Source organism: Danio rerio, chromosome 4 (genome assembly GCF_052040795.2).
Source record: "Danio rerio strain M-AB ecotype USA chromosome 4, GRCz13ab, whole genome shotgun sequence".
NCBI lineage: Eukaryota > Metazoa > Chordata > Actinopteri > Cypriniformes > Danionidae > Danio > Danio rerio.
The window spans coordinates 36,271,488-36,291,737 of NC_141024.2; the positions used below are offsets into that span (position 1 = coordinate 36,271,488).

The 20,250-nt window shown below is 38.6% G+C and overlaps 3 long non-coding RNA genes and 6 other non-coding genes across 9 annotated transcripts in view; 7 read left to right on the forward strand and 2 right to left on the reverse strand.

Moving 5' to 3' along the window:
- The window catches only part of LOC147844838 (uncharacterized), a 172,344-nt gene that overhangs the window by 72,396 nt on the left and 79,698 nt on the right, over positions 1 to 20,250 (reverse strand). The window lies entirely within an intron of this gene.
- Positions 1 to 20,250, forward strand: part of LOC148680288 (uncharacterized) — a 95,301-nt gene that overhangs the window by 54,128 nt on the left and 20,923 nt on the right. The gene's annotated exons all lie outside the window — the stretch shown is intronic.
- trnag-ccc (transfer RNA glycine (anticodon CCC)) lies at positions 527 to 597 on the forward strand. The gene has a single exon. It is a non-coding gene; the product is annotated as a tRNA-Gly (tRNA).
- Positions 845 to 915, forward strand: trnag-gcc (transfer RNA glycine (anticodon GCC)). The gene has a single exon. It is a non-coding gene; the product is annotated as a tRNA-Gly (tRNA).
- On the forward strand, positions 1,321 to 1,391 carry trnag-gcc (transfer RNA glycine (anticodon GCC)). The gene has a single exon. It is a non-coding gene; the product is annotated as a tRNA-Gly (tRNA).
- Positions 1,480 to 1,550, forward strand: trnag-ccc (transfer RNA glycine (anticodon CCC)). The gene has a single exon. It is a non-coding gene; the product is annotated as a tRNA-Gly (tRNA).
- trnag-gcc (transfer RNA glycine (anticodon GCC)) lies at positions 1,798 to 1,868 on the forward strand. The gene has a single exon. It is a non-coding gene; the product is annotated as a tRNA-Gly (tRNA).
- On the forward strand, positions 2,342 to 2,412 carry trnag-ccc (transfer RNA glycine (anticodon CCC)). The gene has a single exon. It is a non-coding gene; the product is annotated as a tRNA-Gly (tRNA).
- On the reverse strand, positions 14,351 to 19,668 carry LOC148680289 (uncharacterized). The gene is made up of 3 exons (XR_015942952.1): positions 19,618 to 19,668; positions 18,996 to 19,145; positions 14,351 to 17,925 (listed from the first exon to the last, which is right to left on the reverse strand). It is a non-coding gene; the product is annotated as an uncharacterized LOC148680289 (long non-coding RNA).

Genomic DNA, 20,250 nt, shown 5'->3' on the forward strand with positions numbered 1-20,250 from the left:
CAGCCTTGCAGCAATCACACCCAACTAGGAGAGCAGCATGAGCATATCAGCATTGGTGGTTCACTGGTAGAACTCTTGCCTGCCACGCGGGAGACCCGAGTACGATTCCTGGCCAATGCAAATCCCGTTTTGTGTTGCTAATCTTCCAGCTCTGGGTAACAGCCTTGCAGCAATCACATCCCACTAGGACAAATGAATGAGCATATCAGCATTGGTGGTTCAGTGGTAGAATTCTCGCCTGCCATGCGGGAGACCTGGGTCCGATTCCCGGCCAATGCAAATCCTGTTTTGTGTTGCTAATCTTCCAGCTCTGGGTAACAGCCTTGCAGCAATCACATCCCACTAGGACAAATGAATGAGCATATCAGCATTGGTGGTTCAGTGGTAGAATTCTCGCCTGCCATGCGGGAGACCTGGGTCCGATTCCCGGCCAATGCAAATCCTGTTTTGTGTTGCTACTCATCCAGCTCTGGGTAACAGCCTTGCAGCAATCACACCCCACTAGGAGAGCTGTATGAGCATATCAGCATTGGTGGTTCAGTGGTAGAATTCTCGCCTCCCACGCGGGAGAGCTGGGTTCGATTCCCGGCCAATGCAATTCCTGTTTTATGTTGCTAATCTTCCAGCTCAGGGTAACAGCCTTGCAGCAATTACACATCACTAGGACAGCCATTAGAACATATCAGCATAGGTGGTTCAGTGGTAGAATTCTCGCCTCCCATCTGGGAGACCTGGGTCCGATTCCCGACCAATGCAATTCCTGTTTTGTATTGCTACTCTTTCAGCTCTGGGTAACAGCCTTGCAGCAATCACACCCCACTAGGACAGATGAATGAGCATATCAGCATTGGTGGTTCAATGGTAGAATTCTCGCCTGCCACGCGGGAGACCCGGGTCCGATTCCCGGCCAATGCAAATCCTGTTTTGTGTTGCTACTCTTCCAGCTCTGGGTAACAGCCTTGCAGCAATCACACCCAACTAGGAGAGCAGCATGAGCATATCAGCATTGGTGGTTCACTGGTAGAACTCTTGCCTGCCACGCGGGAGACCCGAGTACGATTCCTGGCCAATGCAAATCCCGTTTTGTGTTGCTAATCTTCCAGCTCTGGGTAACAGCCTTGCAGCAATCACATCCCACTAGGACAAATGAATGAGCATATCAGCATTGGTGGTTCAGTGGTAGAATTCTCGCCTGCCATGCGGGAGACCTGGGTCCGATTCCCGGCCAATGCAAATCCTGTTTGTGTTGCTAATCTTCCAGCTCTGGGTAACAGCCTTGCAGCAATCACATCCCACTAGGACAAATGAATGAGCATATCAGCATTGGTGGTTCAGTGGTAGAATTCTCGCCTGCCATGCGGGAGACCTGGGTCCGATTCCCGGCCAATGCAAATCCTGTTTTGTGTTGCTACTCATCCAGCTCTGGGTAACAGCCTTGCAGCAATCACACCCCACTAGGAGAGCTGTATGAGCATATCAGCATTGGTGGTTCAGTGGTAGAATTCTCGCCTCCCACGCGGGAGAGCTGGGTTCGATTCCCGGCCAATGCAATTCCTGTTTTATGTTGCTAATCTTCCAGCTCAGGGTAACAGCCTTGCAGCAATTACACATCACTAGGACAGCCATTAGAACATATCAGCATAGGTGGTTCAGTGGTAGAATTCTCGCCTCCCATCTGGGAGACCTGGGTCCGATTCCCGACCAATGCAATTCCTGTTTTGTATTGCTACTCTTTCAGCTCTGGGTAACAGCCTTGCAGCAATCACACCCCACTAGGACAGATGAATGAGCATATCAGCATTGGTGGTTCAATGGTAGAATTCTCGCCTGCCACGCGGGAGACCCGGGTCCGATTCCCGGCCAATGCAAATCCTGTTTTGTGTTGCTACTCTTCCAGCTCTGGGTAACAGCCTTGCAGCAATCAGACCCCACTAGGACAGACAATTGAGCATATCAACATTGGTGGGTCATTGGTAGAATTCTCGCCTGCCACGCGGGAGACCCGGGTCCGATTCCCGGCCGATGCAATCCCTGTTTTGTGTAGCTAATCTTCCAGCTCTGGGTAACAGCCTTGCAGCAATCACACCCCTCTAGGACAGATGTATGAGCATATCAGCATTGGTGGTTCAGTGGTAGAATTCTTGCCTGCCACGCGGGAGACATCAATTCCATACATCATAAGTGGATCAATTCCACCACTGAACCACCATTGCTGACCCATGTTGTTTTTTGCCTTTGTGTTATGTGAGTGCTAAAAGGCCGTCAACCAGAGTTGTTACAGGAGCCACACAAAAAGGTGGTCTTTTTGGGACCCCACTAGGACAATAATAACAGCATATCAGCATTGGTGGTTCAGTGGTAGAATTCTTGCCTCCCATGCGGGAGACCCGAGTCCGATTCCCGGCCAATGCAATTCCTGTTTTGTGTTGCTACTTTTCCAGCTCTGGGTAACAGCCTTGCAGCAATCACACCCAACTAGGACAGCAGTATTAGCATATCAGCACTGGTGGTTCACTGGTAGAATTATTTCCTTCTATGAGGGAGACCTGGGTTCCATTCCTGTCTATTGCAATTGCTGTTTTGTGTGGCTCCTGTAACAACTCTGGTTGACGGCCTTTTAGCACTCACATAACACAAAGGCAAAAAACAACATGGGTCAGCATTGGTGGTTCAGTGGTGGAATTCTTTCCTGCCACGCTGGAGACCTGGGTCCAATTCCCGGCCAATGCAATTCCTGTTTTGTGTTGCTACTCTTCCAGCTCTGGGTAACGGCCTTGCAGCAGTCACACCCCACTAGGGCAGTACTATAAGCATATCAGCATAAATGGTTCACTGGTAGAATTCTTGCCTGCCACGCGGGAGACCCGGGTCTGATTCCTGGCCAATGCAATTCCTGTTTTGTGTTGCTACTCCTCCAGCTCTGGGTAACAGCCTTGCAGCAATCACACCCCACTAGGACAGTAGTATGAGCATATCCGCGTTGGTGGTTCAGTGGTAGAATTCTCGCCTGCCACGCGGGAGACCCGAGTATGATTCCTGGCCAATGCAAATCCTGTTTTGTGTTGCTAATCTTCCAGCTCTGGGTAACAGCCTTGCAGCAATCACACCCCACTAGGACAGATGAATGAGCATATCAGCATTGGTGGTTCAGTGGTAGAATTCTCGCCTGCCATGTGGGAGACCCGGGTCCGATTCCTGGCCAATGCAAATCCTGTTTTGTGTTGCTAGTCATCCAGCTCTGGGTAACAGCCTTGCAGCAATCACACCCAACTAGGACAGCAGTATGAGCATATCAGCATTGGTGGTTTAGTGGTAGAATTCTCGTCGAAGTAAAGCCAAAACATTTAATGAAGTAAAAAGAGATGATGGGGTAGTTGTAGAAACAAATGATGGAATATTGGAAGAAATTAAAAATTACTATGACAAGTTATTTAGTGCAGAAGGTGTGATAGAGGAGGACAAAGCAGAATTACTAAAACAAATAAAAACAACAGCAGGAGAGATAGAAAAAAAGGAATGTGATGAACAAATAAACGAGGAAGAAATAAAAAGAGCAATTAACGAATTAAATAAAAATAAAAGTCCAGGAATAGATGGGTTGGGGAATGAGTTTTATATAGTTTTTAAAGATATTTTAACTGGAATTTTAAAAGAGGTATATGGGGAGATTTTTAAGGAAGGAGAATTAAATGTAAGAATGGGAATGGGATTAATGAAATTGATATATAAAAGGAAAGGGGGGAAAATGATTTAAAGAATTACAGACCAATAACAATGCTAAATACAGATTTAAAAATTTTATCTAAAGTTTTAGCCAACAGACTAAAAGAAATAATGCCTAGTATAATAAAAACAAACCAGGTATATGGAGTAAAGGGAAGAGACATAGCGGACACAACAATTAGCATTAAAGACACAATAAGATACATGAACGAAAAGAAAAAAAGAGGCTTTTTAATTAGCTTGGATTTTGAAAAGGCATTTGATAGAGTTGAGCAGTTTTTTATTTGATATTTTACAGAGTTTTGGATTTGGGGAGAATTTTAAAAAATGGATTGGTATTTTATACAAAGGGGCAACAACAAGAATTAAATGTAATGGTTTTTTAACAAAAAATGTAAACATCACAAGATCGATCAGACAAGGGTGTCCGCTATCAGCTCTTTTATATTCATTAGTGGCAGAACCCTTGGGATTAATGATAAAACAAGATGAGGAGGTAAAGGGAATAGGACTTGATGGACAAGAAACAAAAATATTCCAATACGCAGATGATACCACTCTTTTAATGAAAGATATCGAAAGTGTAAAGAAAGCGATGCAAATAGTGCAGAAATACTGTCGAGGATCAGGAGCAAAAATAAATGAAAGTAAAACGGAATACATGAGATTAGGAGAGGTAGGGAATTTAGCAGAGCTGTTCACTTTTAAAGAAACTAAAGAAATTAAGATTTTAGGAGTTTAAATGGGGAAGGATGAAAAGAAAGCAGATGATACAATGTGGGAGGAAGTGCTTGGAGGGATTGAGAAAAGACTAATATTCTGGAAAAACAGGACATTAACATTAAAAGGGAGGGTTTTAGTGTTAAATGTTTTAATGGTGTCAAAATGGTGGTATATTTTATATGTGTCTGCAATGCCGATGTGGGCAGAAAAAAGGCTGAAAAAATGTTTTTTAGATTTTTTATGGGAGGGGAAACCGGCAAAAATAGCACATGCTACTTTAATAGGGGAAGTGGATAAGGACTGGGGTTGATGGACGTAGAGCAAAGAAAAAATAGTTTGAGGGTCAAAATAATAAAAAAGTACTTTGACAAAGAAACTGACACAACGTGGAAAGGAACTGTGGGATATTTTTTAAATAAATGTGGTAATTTTAATTTGGGGGACAGTATTTTATGGATGAAAACAAAAAACTGGATGTCGGAGAGGGTGCCGGAGTTTTATAAAGAATTGTTAAAAGCTTGGGGCAAATTTTTAAACAATGTAAGAGAACATTTTAAATCAGCCTCTTTTCTTAAACAACTGCATTTTAAATCAAGGGAGGGAGATTTTTTTAAAGAAATGGTGGGTGGCAGGAATAGTTAAAGTAAGGGATATTTTATATGAGTTTAAAGAAGGTTTTTTACCAGTACAATGCATTATTGATGCCATGGAAGAAGCAAAGGAAGAATATAGCAGACAAGAAATAAAAAATAAGTACCAAATAATTAAAACTGCAATCCCTCAAGAATGAATTCAAACAATTGAAAATAAAGAAGATGACGTTGATGGAATGGAAGTGTATGTGAGAATAGGGGAGAAATTGAATGATTTTAAGGAATGTACTGTGAAAAGTTTTTATTGTGTTTTTAGGGATGCAGTTTTTAAGAAACCTTTGGCAAATGAATACTGGATGCAAAAATACGAGATAACAAATGAGAACAACATATGGGAAAACATGAGAGGTATTTTTATACAAACAAAACTGGCAAACTTAGAATATTTTATTAGACACAGAGTGATTTTTACTGATGCTATTTTAAATAAAATTGGGATGAAACAAGATGCAACACACTGTAAACCCAAATGTTCAAAATAATTAAATTGATTGAGTTGTAAAAACTCAATTTTCCAAAGTAGTTCTACTAACTTAAATAGTTTGTTTGTGTAACTTTTTTATAGGTTTTGAGTGAATTGACCTTATTATTTTTGATTAACTGGAACAACTTGCTCATTAAGTAAGTTCCACTTAGGAGTATAATTTAACTTTACTTGTTAATGTCAATTGTATTTATATAGCACTATTAAACACAACAAAAGGTTGACAATGTGCTGCAAAATAAAAATCACAAAGATATATATATATATATATATAAAATAAGACTTTTTTTGTAGTTTTAACACGCTGTCTGCGTATGAAATCAGTACCACTTGTGTGTGTGGTTAAGCAATTGTTTTGTCATTTTTTAATTAAATTATATACATATAAACAGGCTAAAATAAACAGAACAGCTGGTTTAATGTAAGCCCAAAATAGAATATTCTATTAGATATAATATATCTATTATTATTACCGGCAGTAAAATATGCCGCTGATGTTTCTGTGACATTTTATTGGCTCACGAGGTTCACGTGCTCCAAGTTCAGCGTGAGACTTTTGCAACATTGTGGGAACGCACAATGCTTCACTTTTGGCGCCACAAAATACTGCAGTGAGTGAGGAGGATTTCAGCTTCAAGCTTTCGGCAGTTATCAGGACCTCTGGTGTCACGGTAAGTGTTACATGCATTATAAACATGGTCTTATTTTGTAAAAAGTTAGACAAAACTTTAAATAGCATTCACCTGTTACGTATATTCATATTCAAAAGTAATGGATGTCTCGCGACTCGCGAGGAATAACCGATGAAATGGGCCTGATACAAACACCCATCAAAGCATATGTTACACATTACATTAGCTAACTTCTATATCATTTTTGAACGATTCGTAGTCTATATTTCTGCTTGCACGACATTAGGCGCTTAGATTGTAACTGACACGCAATTTAAAAATAAGCATCTAGTGTTGCCAGATGTAACTTGACTGATTCCAGCCTCAAAACCCGCCGAAATTCAACCGCCCAGAAATCTGGAGGCTATCATATGCTGTTCCGAGTTGAGGACCGGGAGGTGTTATCTGGGGCTGAGGGGAACGTCGTTGCAAAGACGGCCAAAGTTTCTTTACCCACCTATGTCATTTTTACCCGCACAGTATTTAAAACCGTCTAAGTAATTGTGCGGGGAAACCGCTCAATCTGGCAACACTGAATCCGTCAGGCTTTTGCTGTGTCTTATTTCAGAGGCTGGGCCCTCCGAAGGATGTAGACTTCAAAGGTGAGTGCCTCTTTAGTAAGACATGTCATAGTCTATTTTTAAACGTGTTTAGATATCAAAGTCAAATAAACCCAATTCATACATTTAATCCAGAGTTTTCCTTTTAAAAACGTCCTGCCGTTATCAGCGAGCAATGAATCTTGGGATGTTCGAGGCCGCGAAGGATCCACCGGTTGTATACTTCGTTACCTGGGAAGTGAAGGACGCATTTTTGAGGCTGCGTTTGAATTTTTTTAAAATGAAACAGCCTTCGGCGCGCCACGATCACGCATCGCACTTCGAATGCATCATTCGGCGGATGCAGCCTCTGAAATGAGACACAGCTTTTGTCTGCTGTGTTAAAGGTTCAGGACACCCTGGAGAACTTTTTTTTATATTAACAGATTTGTGTGTGTTGAGCATCAGTTAAGACAATGTTAGCACCTGTCAGCTTTAATTGTGGGGAAAACTGGATAATTTTGAGCTTTTGTCAGCTAATTTCAGCTTCCGGGTTTAAAATGATTTTTGGGGCGGGATCAAAATCGGCGACGTAGCGCAGAACTGCAAGTGCAATGATGACGCGTCGGTTTCTCATTATTATTCATAGCAGAGTTTTCTTATCCTATGAGAAGAGCCGGCTGCTTAATTATTCATCAGACCTGCCAGAGTCAAGCCCGAGCTGAGACACAGACCGACAGTTTTTAGCCGTTCATGAAGGCTCATATGCGTTTGTTTCCATGATCCACGGGGTTTGTTGCATGTTTTCCCCCGCGATCTTGTCAGGGCCGATCATACAGCAAAGCTGTGTGTGTGCTGCAAGCATTTTTGTCGGGAGAGCAGCACGAGAATTAGAGAATGGCGAACGCTGTCTTTTATCAGGAGTTTGTTCACATTCAGACACATCGCCGTGCTGCTGTGTTCGCCTAAATCCTCCAGATTACCAGCAGGGCTAACGGTTAAAATAGACAGGTCAGGAGACCTGCTGCACTGAGTCTGCTGGATACAGGGATTGAGGGAGAAGTCCTCATTTATAGGGTTTACCTGAACACACTTATCTTTATAATGATATAAATTGTGGTTATGTGTATATGAAATAACGAATAACAAATGTAGCAGGGCATTAAATCACTGTTCATTTCTTTGCATTTTAACTTTGTGAACTATAAACTCAAGCGTCTCCTCACAGTTTGTCTCATTTTGTGAGCTAACTGACAACAACAGTAGTTGGCTTACGTTCTCCCCTGCTGGCCACGCCCACTCCTGCCCGATGCTCACGGAGCTCCACGCCCATTAATCATGCATCTTTTGCAAAAAATCTGAAGTAGACTTTAACCGAAAGTGGGGGGTGTCATGGCCCTTTAAAAACGGTATAACTTGGAAAACATACTTTCCACAATGTGTTGGTGTGCCATTGATACCAACTGGGGACTTGAAGAGCAAGTGTCATTGTAGAAATGTGTCTAAACAGTTTAATATATTTTAAGTCTAGTATGGAAAAATAATATATTACTGTTGCACTTTAGTTTTGACTGATGACATCTGTTTAGAGATAAAACAGTGATGTAGTCCACAACAATCACATTCCGGCTTAACATTTAACAGCCACAACTGGCTATTATATAGTAGTGCCCTTTTTGTTTGGGGTTACATCAACATAAATAACTTTTCAATTTAATTTAATGATTTAAAAACTCCTAAAGGCTTTACATATTTCGTTACTGGATAAATATACACTATCTAACATTAATCTCGTTTTTTTTTTAGGTTGTTGGCTTAAGATGGAATCTGAGGTAATGGGGTAACACTTTTTTCTGTTATTGCTCTCTTGATAACATATACCTCATTCAGGGGCTAGTTTCTTTGAGGGGGTAGTAGATTAACCAGGTTCACATAATGAATATGGCTGTGGTCCCTGTCTGTCATTGTTTTAAGATTTAGGTGTATGCAGAGTTCCAACGGAAAACCAGAACCTGCCCAACACATTCTACTCTGAGCTTGACCAACACCTTCCTAGCCTAATGACCCTGTTCCGATAGAAGGCAGCCAGAACCGGGAAGATATCAGATACTTTAAATGAAATCCTAAGAATCCATGATGAACAGGTAAAAATATTGTTGTGCATTTTATAGGCTAAAACTTTATTAAAAGATTAAAAGTTTGAAAATTTTGATGATTCAAATGAACTTTGAACACTACACCACTAAAACATTTTGAACACTTTTTTTGTATTTGTCTGGTTTTGTATATATAATTATATAGTTTAACATTTACAGTTCAATTATATACAGTTTTCTTTTTATCGTTATAGGAGTTCCATGATGTGCACATCAAGTGTGTCACTGTTGTTTATGCCTGTGTATCTACGTGAGGAAATCACTGGGTTTTGCTTAAAGCAATTTAGAACTAAAATAACTTTACAGTGAGGTCAAAGAAAATAAATCGCACAAACTATTTGGTTGGAAAGACAGAATAAGAGTAATGTACTGTATGCATGTATGTATGGCGACGCGATGGCACAGTAGGCAGCGCTGTGGCCTCACAGCAAGATGGTCGCTGGTTCGAGCCTCTCCTGGGTCAGTTGGTGTTTCTGTGTGGAGTTTGCATGTTCTCCCCGCATTCGTGTGGGTTTCCTCCGGGTGCTCCAGTTTCCCCCACAGTCCAAGGACATGCGATACAGGTGAATTGGGTAGGCTAAATTGTCTATAGTGTATGAGTGTGTATGGATGTTTTCCAGTAATGGGTTGCAGCTGGAAGGGTATCTGCTGTGTAAAACATATGCTGAATTAGTTGGCGGTTCATTCCGCTGAGGTGACCCCAGATTAATAAAGGGACTAAGCCAAAAAGAAAATGAATGAATGAATGAATGTATATATGCATGTATGTATAAGAAATGTTTGGTGTGGTAATGTAATGTTTTTTTTAAATACTCACCATGCAGGTCCTTAAAAACTAAGCGTTTTTTTTTTTTTTTTTTTAGCATAGTATCAATTTATTGCAACTTTTGTTTACTGTTTGCTAGGCTGACTTGACCAATCTTCTGTTTTTGCTTTAACATCTAGGCCTAGCAATTCCTCGAGTTTTATGTAATTTGTTTTTGTGAAAATACTGGTTAAAAGGTTACTGCATTTTTTTCTCACAATGTGCATTTATTAATGTTATTTGTCATTAATACAGCTCTTGTTTTTAAGAGTTGTTAAGTACAGCTGGGTAGTACTTTGTAACCATATAGGTAATTTAGTTTTAAATGGTTCATGTTTTTGTAAAAGTTCATGCAGGTTCGTGAATTTTTAATGTCAGAGGTGTGGTCTTTAATCTGCTTTTCAGGTTTTATCCTTTTAAATTAGCACTGCAGTGTCAAATTTAGTTTTGATTATTGTTTTTTAAATGTTATTCTACTTGTACAATACAAGTTACTGGTACTTAAAACAAAAAGACAAAGACAATAATAAATATTGAGTTGATTCAACTTAAAATGGTTCTTTGTGTACTTATTTTTTATGTAATGTTAACTTAATGCCATGAAATTTTAAGCAAAATTTTAAGTTACTGTAACTTAAAATATTTAAATTGGTTTCATAACAAGTTTTAATTTAACTGTAATGAAAAGGTCTAAGTAGCATGTAATCAAAATATTTGTTTTGAAAACTTAATTTTTTTAAGTTCATGAACTTAAAAATTTTGAGGCAACGAGTTACATCGTTACTGTAAACCCATATTTGGGTTTACAGTGTAGTAGATGCAAACAGTAAACAGTGCTGTGCTAAATTTTAGAGTTTAGTTTGTGTGTGTGAATAGTAATTTATTTATTTTGTATTGCTGCAATTATAATCAAGTGCTTAATTTTACAATTTTAAATAGATTTTATTGATAATTTAATTTTTAATACTAACACTACTTTCATTATACGTATTGCTGCATTTGTAGGTAGTGTAATATTAATTGTATGATTTAAATGTGATATTAGTGTAAGGTTATGTTGTTGCTTTATAAATTTTTGTTTTGTGTCACAAAAGTATGTTGTGTTTTTCTGTTTTAGGTGAACATCAAAGTCAAGGTGCTGCAGTTAAATGAAGCCAGAGATGCATACACCCGCAGTAGTCAAAAAATGATGACCAGGTCTTATAAGGTTGCCGATGCGACATACAGCATGACCCTGACTGTATGGGGTGGGGAAGTACTTAATGTTGCAAAATGATACACCCTCACTAATGTGTCAGTGCGGAAAAGCCGAGGTTCGAACCAGTGACCCAGCGACCTTCTTGCTGTGAGGCGACAGCACTACCTACTGCGCCACTGCCTCGCCTACTCTACAATATATATTTTTTATTCTGGCAAGAATAATAGCAAAAGAAACTTTTAATTATTTTGCCCAATCAACAATTGACAAATTATTGTCTGGCTAGTTTTTGTCCTCTACCTTTGAGCTGAAAATGCAATAATGGTCCAACAAACCTGTCCATTATCACTAATAAAGCCTAGAAATTGGACATCAGTATACTGTAAGCCGACAGGTTCATATTTTCTTTTCCAGTTATCAAAGACTTAATTTGTTACTTAATTTTTGTTACATTGTTTAAACTTCAATAATATACATCAGTGTAAAACCTACAAATGATGGAAAAACATATTCTGTAATATTAAAACCACCTGGGTCTCCACTTTTGCCATGGCCTTTTTAGTTGTAACAATCTTATCCCCAAGGTTTTTCCAAACTTTTTAACAAAACACTTTCTTTCCACGGCTGTTACTATTTCTAGCCAAGAATTATTGGTCAGGTTATCTCTATGGTGATCACGCATGGTCGGATCGTTAAGATGTCTGTACAGTTACACTGTTTCAGACAAAATCCCTTCAAAGTGACTCCTATTCAACTCAAATCAAACGCGGCGCCGCATGAACTCTTCACCCAAAATCATGTCGCAGGCTTCCAAAGTGAACCTCCGCAAACACGGCAATGACGACACATATAGCGCGCACACTGAGCTATGGCATGCTGGTCTTATTTGTAGTTTTAATACCGCAAATTACATTAGGACTAGTGAAATAAAGAACTACATCACCACGAAACCAAGAGTTACGTCCCTTCCTCTTTTTGGTCTAGGGTTGGGGAAGGAAAACCACAAAGAAAATTAAAATTTAGAATTTGAGAAAAAAGAAGACCAAATTAATGAATTGTGTATAAATTAAACAAATATTGAGGGAACACTTCAATCCTGCCTCAGAAATGTGAAACAACCACAAGACTAAACTTAAGTTATTTTATTATTTGGTTCTTAAACAATAAATGAAGCATAAATCTTCAGGAGAAGGATTAACCAAAACAACAAACAAAACCGGTCTAGCTCAGGAGGAGTACTAAATACCTTAATTTCAGGTAAAAGAAGAAACAACACAGGCTTTCCTCAACTCCCTTACTATCAATAAACACAGTCAAACAATTACAAAAATAAAAATGGCACCCTCTCCCTACAGCTTAAATTTTTATATCAAAAAGTCAGACAAAGAAATAATACAATTACCTTTTACGTACCACACACAAAAGAATATATGTATTTAAATAACAACTAAGAAAACAGACACACTGCCTGTAAAATTCCACTACGCAAAAACAAACAAGCTTCTCAACACACAGAAACTAAAATTGAACTCACTAGCCCATTAAACTCCTTTTTACAACCAACCAGATCAACATCCACAACGTATGACCACAACAATCACGAGTCTGGAGCACTGTTTTTGTAGCAGCGCATTACTGCAGCACGCTCCAATGATGAGCACCACATGGGCCCAATCAGCTCTACCTAGTGAGCAGGCAGAGAGACACAGTGAAAGTAAAAGAGAAAACACACAACATAACCACTTTCAATGGGCAGTAAACACATAAACAAACAACAATAATAATAAATACATCCAAGGGATGTAACACCAAGCAACAACAAAAAATTATTTAAATGAGCATTAGGAGTAGCATTACATGGACATCGGAAAAGTAAGACCTGTGCAAGCATATTTAAGACCTAGAACAGCGAATTTAAGACTTTTTAAGGCCTAAATTTTAGATGTTTATATTTTAGACCTTTTAAGAGCCCACGGAAACCCTGTGTAAGCCAGATGGCACAGCAGAGGGCAGGTTTCATTCACTTATTGTATGCGCTTTTTGGATATGCACATAAAAACGGTTGATGGAAACTCTATAATGCGAATATTTTTCGAAAATGTGTGTGAATGTACAAAACAGCAGGCTAAGCACATTGTAAAACATCTAAAGTGTTGTTTTGGTCATTCTAAACCGCCTCAACCATTTCAGTATTGTTATAATATTAATATTTTAATGACTGTCAAAATTGTCAAGAGTGTCTGCACTCCATGTCTCGCGCCTTCAAACGCCAGCGCGCGTTCACTGCAAGTCATTTATTAAATGAAGATAATATAGTCCCGTAGCTGCTCCCACCGATGCATATTCTGTTTTTACTTTTGATGTTTGTCGCCAGTTAATCAGAAGGTGGCGATTTTGTTCTCTTTGACTTGTTGGACGGAAACGCTGCTTTATTTACATAGTCTTTTATGCGATATTCTAGTTTTGGGCATACATTTAATTAGCATTTAAGATGATAACATAGCTATTAACACTGCATCAGCACAGCTGTCCCCTTTCTTCCCCATGTACCTGTAGGTGAACAGCTCCTCCGGGTGTGGCCATGGGCATTCATCCTCTGCTTTTTCTTCCTCATTTCTTCTGTCTTAAATCTCCATATGTCTATTGATAACTTCGTGACTGTATGATGATGACGGTCAGCTCACGTAAATCTGCAGTAGCCTGAACTTGTTTTTCGGTTCAAATAATATACCAGGCTTTTCATTGGTCCATTAAGATGACCTTTTTTTATTGGCTACAGAAATGCTGGTCAGTGTGGGGTTGAAATAATAATTTATTTACAGTACTCTGTAACGAATTGTGATTTTAAAAGTTACAAAGTAGATTACTCAGCTTAATTTGTACTCAAGTACAAGTAAAATTACAGGCTTAAAATTATACCCATGGAAGTACAATTACCCCAACAATGTACTTAATTACAGTAACATGAGTAGTTGTAATTCGTTACTCCCACCACTGCTGTTTACTGCTGAGTGTGACATGGCAGGGAAAGAAACAGCACCTCTAAGTCAGAGACCATGGTGCTCGACTGGACAAAGGTGGCCATCTCCAGTTTGAAGGAAAGTCCTTAACTCAAATGTAGCTCAAGTATCTGCGTTTTTTTCATGAGGAATGAAATGTGAGATTAAAAGATGGATCAGTGCAGCAGCAGCAGTTTTGCAGTTGATGTGATTGTCTGTTGTGGTGAACGAGCTGAGATGAAAGGCAATTTTTTCAATTTACCGCTCAATCAAGGTTCCTACTCTCACCTATGGTCATGACTGAAAGGACAAGATCTTAAATACAACCGGATACATTTCACAAAGTGTTATGATCTGCTTGTTTGAGTCGCAACATAAAAGAGAGATGAGCCAACAAAATAGCCTGAATGCAAATTATTTATTATAAAATGTAACTCATAAAACCATGAATCAAAGCAACCAACAAATGTCTAGGGATAATAATGAAGATAAAGAACTTAGGATATAATCACAACAACACTTTAACTACATGATACAAGCAATGCAAAACAAAACCCTAAGGTTAAAGATTTAATGAGAAGGCAGGTCTTGACATGAGGACTCCTGGGTGGCCACGGCGTCCTGGATTAGCTAGCAGCCTAGCACAACAACTTTTATATACCCATAGATGAGTAATGCAGGCATCCAATCAGGATTTACCACATACTCCAATCTGGAGTCTTGAGATCATCACAGTGTAGTAATATTGTACAACTTAATACCTGTCACTCTGCCTAAATCATCAAATATTCATAATTCATCTTTATTTATTTGTGTCTTTCCAGTGATGCTACTCATTCAGGGAGTCAGACAGAGAACATCATCCAAAACAACACTAGCTACATGAATACACTAGAGAGTGGAGTACAGATGTATCCGCACCTGTACAATCACTTGCAAAGAGAGATTTTAAGCTGCTGAGATGCTGTTTTTCAGATGTTTATGAAACTGTTCTTCTTTCAGCTGCCATCATTGTGTTCAAGGTAAACGCGAGGAGCGCAACACATTTACAACCCCACCTACTGCAGTGTAGGAGTGTTGGAAAACAGTATATCGTCACTCAGTCTTTTCAAACATTATTCAGACATAAAACATCCTGTGCACAGAGAAAATGTTTTGCTGCATTCATGTCATGTGTGCAACTTTTGTCCAATTCTGTAGACACTCATCAGATCTGTACGGTTTCTCTCCAGTGTGAATCTTCTTTTGTGTTTTCAGATGTGTTAACTGATTAAACCTCTTGTCACAGTGTGAACACTTGTACGGTCTCTCCAGTGTGAAACGTCGGGTGCAGTTTAAATTTTGAAATAAAAGTCTTCTTACACTCAAAGCACAAATACTCTTTCACACCAGTGTGGATCTTTATGTGTTCATTAAGGTTTGCTAATCGGTTGAAACTCTTCCCACACTGAGTGCATTTAATGGTTTATCTCTAGTGTTGGTCTTCATGTGTTTATTAAGGTCTGAGGAGTTGCTGAACCTCATCCCACACCGAAGCTGCAGTCACACTAGAGTTTGAGCATGCAAAATTCTGTTGTTTGGCGCTGTGAAAAGCGGCGGGATTAAACAAGATTATTAGACATAAAAAGCGAGCTATTGGTCCATATTTTACATTTCTGTCCAGAAAGGTCATGTTTTGATCTTTGATTGGTCTCACACAGTCAAGTGATGCGATTTTGCAGGTCAGAGTTCACCAAGCTTGAACTTTGCAATGCAGTGAACTGCGAAACTTGACACACAAACGTGGTTTCCGGTCTGACACATTCCCGTGCGTATGAATGGAAATCCATGGGGAAAAAAGTCCATTGTGACCGCTGCTTAAGTGCAAGTTTCTCTCCAGTGTGGCTCATAATGTGTAGATTAAGGGATGATGAGCAGATGAAACTCTTCCCACACTGAGTGCATGTGAATGGTTTCTCTCTAGTGTGGATCCTCATGTGTCGATTAAGGTTTGATGATTGGTTGAAATTCTTCCCACACTGAGTGCATGTAAATGGTTTCTCTCCAGTGTGGATCCGCATGTGTTCATAAAGGTGTGATGAGTAGTTAAAGGTTTTTCCACACTGGGTGCAAGTAAAGGGTTTCTCTCTAGTGTGGATCTTCTTGTGTTGATTAAGGGATGATGATTGGCTAAAACTCTTCGCACAATGCGTGCATCTGAATGGGTTCTCTCCAGTGTGGATCATCATGTGAATCTTAAGATCGAAATTTCTTCCAAAACTCTTCCCACACTGAGTGCATGTGAATGGTTTCTCTCCGGTATGAATCATCATGTGTTCATTAAGGTGTGATGATCGGCTGAAACTCTTTCCACACTGAGTGCATGTGAATGGTTTCTCTCCAGTGTGGATCCTCATGTGTTGATTTAAAGGGTCACGAAACACCAAAACACATTTTTTGAGCTGTTGACAGTCGTATATGTGTCCCACACTGCTAAAAACACTATTAGGACCCCTATATTTCACTAAAAAGTGTAAATTGGTTGTTTTTGCGTTATTTCAAGCAAATTCGTACTTCCTGTTTGAAACGAATTTGTTTCGGTCACGGTCATGACATAATAGCGTGTATTCCAGCGTGCAGACTGGGCGTCTGTGCCAGAGTGTGTCTTATTACGTCTTACAGTGTGTTGCATTAATGCATGAGTAAGGCTTGGGTCAAACCAATCAGCGCGCTCTATTGTGCAACTTCATTAATATTCATTACTATCACCGTGTTTTCAGGACAGAGACGCCACGTTGTGTTGGCAAAACAAGCGTGAAGTGTTGCTTTTATAGTTTGCTGCAGTTAAGTTTCGTTTTCATTTTCTCTCTGTGAGAGCTCAGACTCACGTGTGGATTACAGTGTACGCGACGCGCGACAACAATTACGTGTCTAAGGAGGATTATTGTTTACCTGAGAGCTGTTCTCATCTGCAAACGCTGGGATCTGGAATCGTTTGTAGTATTCTCTTCATAAAGACGCGGCTCTAGTTGCTGGTGATTGTCCTGTCTCTACAGATTTGGTAAGTGAGCGACCAGTGCTCTTTGTTTATTCAGTTTGTTCGTATCTAACAAACTATTGCACAGAGTGTTAACACGTTAGCACCACAACCAAACTTTAACCTCGTGTAGGGTTTTTACCGCATTTAGTGACCGGAATAACACGCGTGGCTTTCTGACACTACCTGTCGTGTGCATCTAAGTTTCTGGGAAATGCAGAGGGTTTTTTTTCTCTCATTCGCCGTGCGGTATCAAACATTGCATGAAAAACACACGCTTAGAGCAGCTCCTCGAATCAAATATCTCGTGTGTCGCGAGGGGCATGAATGAATTCCCTGAATGAAAGAGCCAAACTGCAGTTAAAGTCCACCATTTAATAATTTGGCTAATAATTCAACTACAGATGTCCATGTAGGTTAAACACCATCACATTCTCCTGTATGTATGTGTGTGTGTGTGTGTATTTTGACTCTGAAACTCGCGCGTGCCCAAATCGACACTCCCACACCCTCCCACTTTAGTTCCTCCGACACTCCCCCCTAAACAGAGCTGGACACGCCCACTTTTCTGACTTTTTCCAAAGAAGAGGTGTGAAAACACCCTGCTGAAACGAGGGGGTTTCATGGCCCTTTAAGTTTGATGATTGGCTAAAACACTTTCCACACCGAGTGCATGTGTATGGTTTCTCTCCAGTGTGGATCCTCCTGTGAATCTTAAGTTCCCTTTTTCTTCCAAAACTCTTCCCACACTGAGGGCATGTGAATAGTTTCTCTCCAGTGTGGATCCTCATGTGAATCTTAAGATAGCCTTTACTTCCATAACTCTTTCCACACTGAGTGCAGGTGAAACTATTTTTGTCTCCCCTTTTCAAAATACCATCAGTCTGTAAATGAGTTTTTTCCTCAATTTTAACATGATGTTCCTCCTCTTTACTGCCCTCATTCTCTTCAATCAGGTCTGAAATAAATAAAACATGTTTTCATTAAGTCTTAAAAACTCTCATCAAAAGCTGAAAAGTGGAAAGACACTGGAAACATTGGCTACACACACTGCAATTTTGATGCATGGTAAATGTAAAATAAATCAGATCATATTTTGTTTGGTCTATTAACATGTACACATTTAAGCAGATGCAATTCAATTCATCTTTATTTATCTAGTGCTTTTAAAATGTAAATTGTGTCAAAGCCGCTTAACATAGAAGTTATAGTAAATTGAAACCGTGTCAGTCCAGTTTTCAGACTTTCTTACATAATTGATCATAAAAGTAATTTTGGTCATATTAATAAGACAGATTTGAAAGCTGTAAATTGAATTTTTATTTGTATATATTCATAATTACAACAAAATGTTTTTCTAAAATGTGTAAAGCAGACAGGGAACAGGGCCGGAGTGGGACTCCTTTTTAGCTCTGGAATTTCAAGCCTTAGTCCGGCCCACCTCAGTCGACGACTGACTATATCAATAATAATATGCGGATGATCTTCTTTTTCTGTCGAATCCATTTACATGTATTCCAAAAGTTTTTACAATAATTTCAGAATTTGGAAATGTTTCTGGATACAAAGTCAATCTAGCAAAGAGTTTCCTTTTCCCTATCAATGATAGAGCACAGAAAATGTCCTTCCAATCCTTTTCATTTTCATTTTATCGAAGTCCTGATAAATTTGTATAGTGACGCGCAAATATAAGGATTCGTTCAATAATAATTTTAAAACGACATTAGTGCTCAAGGACGTTTTTAGTGCTCAAGGACACTTTACAAACAGTAGTAGAACAAGAAAAGCAACAACCTTAAGAAGGTAGAGAAAATGGGAGACTAATAATACATAAAATAATGACAAAAGACCTGAGAACAAGTAACAAAAGAAACTCGTTCCTGTCTTTCAATAAGTGCTTATGTGCATTTAAGAGAACTAGGCAGCACACTCAGGGCTGCAAGATGGATTTAATTTAGTATTCTTATTATTAAAATGTATCTGAATGAAGATCAAATGACTGAGTTGGTTTTGAGAATGAAAATTAACCTGTTTGTTCCTGCAGATCTTCCTGTTTGACTGTGATTGTTTCTTCAATCTTCACATCTTCACTCTCCTCTTTAATAAACGCCATCTTTATAACAGTGTGGAGATCAGTCGCTTCAGCAGGAGCTTTTCACTGCGTTTGGACACTTTATCCTGTTTAAAATGAACAAAACAATGAACAGAAACAAAATAACTTCTTTTCAACACTTGCTTCAACAGTTTCTTTATATGAGAGTGATTGACAAAAATAAATCAGGTAAGTCTGAGCAAGAAACAATAGCCAAAAACAAATGACCTAATAAAATAAAAACTAGTTCTCCATTTATTATATATATATATATATATATATATATATATATATATATATATATATATATATATATATATATATATATATATAATATTGTATACTTATATTAGAATGACATTATACTAGTAAATAAATAAAACCTTCATTGAAACAAACATTTCTGTTGTTCAAACAATAGCCCTCGATTACTGTGATTAAAATAGTACTTCGTTATATAAAGAATTAAAATAATAGTCAACAGCAGGTGTGTCATATTGGAAGAAAAACCTGAAACTTTAATCAATCGGTTTATATGTGTAAATTTGTGAAACAAACCTTCCTCCAGTTGAACTGCAGCGCGGAAGCGGCGCAGCCTTATGACGTCACACAACACGCCAAAATAAAAGTCTTTTTTGTTCAGTTTTTTTTTTTTTGGCCACTTACTGTTGCAGTCAGGACATGATAAATTTCTCTCTCGTTTTCCACTTTACACAACATATCTGCTGTCTTTCATATACATCGAAATTCAGTATTTGAAGTTGATCAAAACTTTTAATTCAAACATTTTAAAACAATTTTGAAAAACTTGTTTAATCCACTAAGTTTAAGTGTTTTTTTATTATTATTGTTGCAAAAAAAGTTTACATCACAAAACAGGGAACAATCAACATCGCAAGGCATATTTACCATTAAAATAAATAAAACAAATTTAATTTGTTACAACTGCAACAAAAGATCTACATAAAAAGAGAAACAAAACATTATGACAATAAGTGTTTTAAAAATAAAGTACAGAGAGCTTCAGTTATTTTACTTTGATTTCTGAAGTATTTGAAGCTTTGAGCCACTTTCTCTACCTCAGAAAGAAAACACCTAAAAGAGGGTCAGCACTTTTGATATTTACCCATTAAAATAAAGTTCACAACATCAGAGAAAGAACAATGTAAATCAGCTTTGTCAAATAAAATA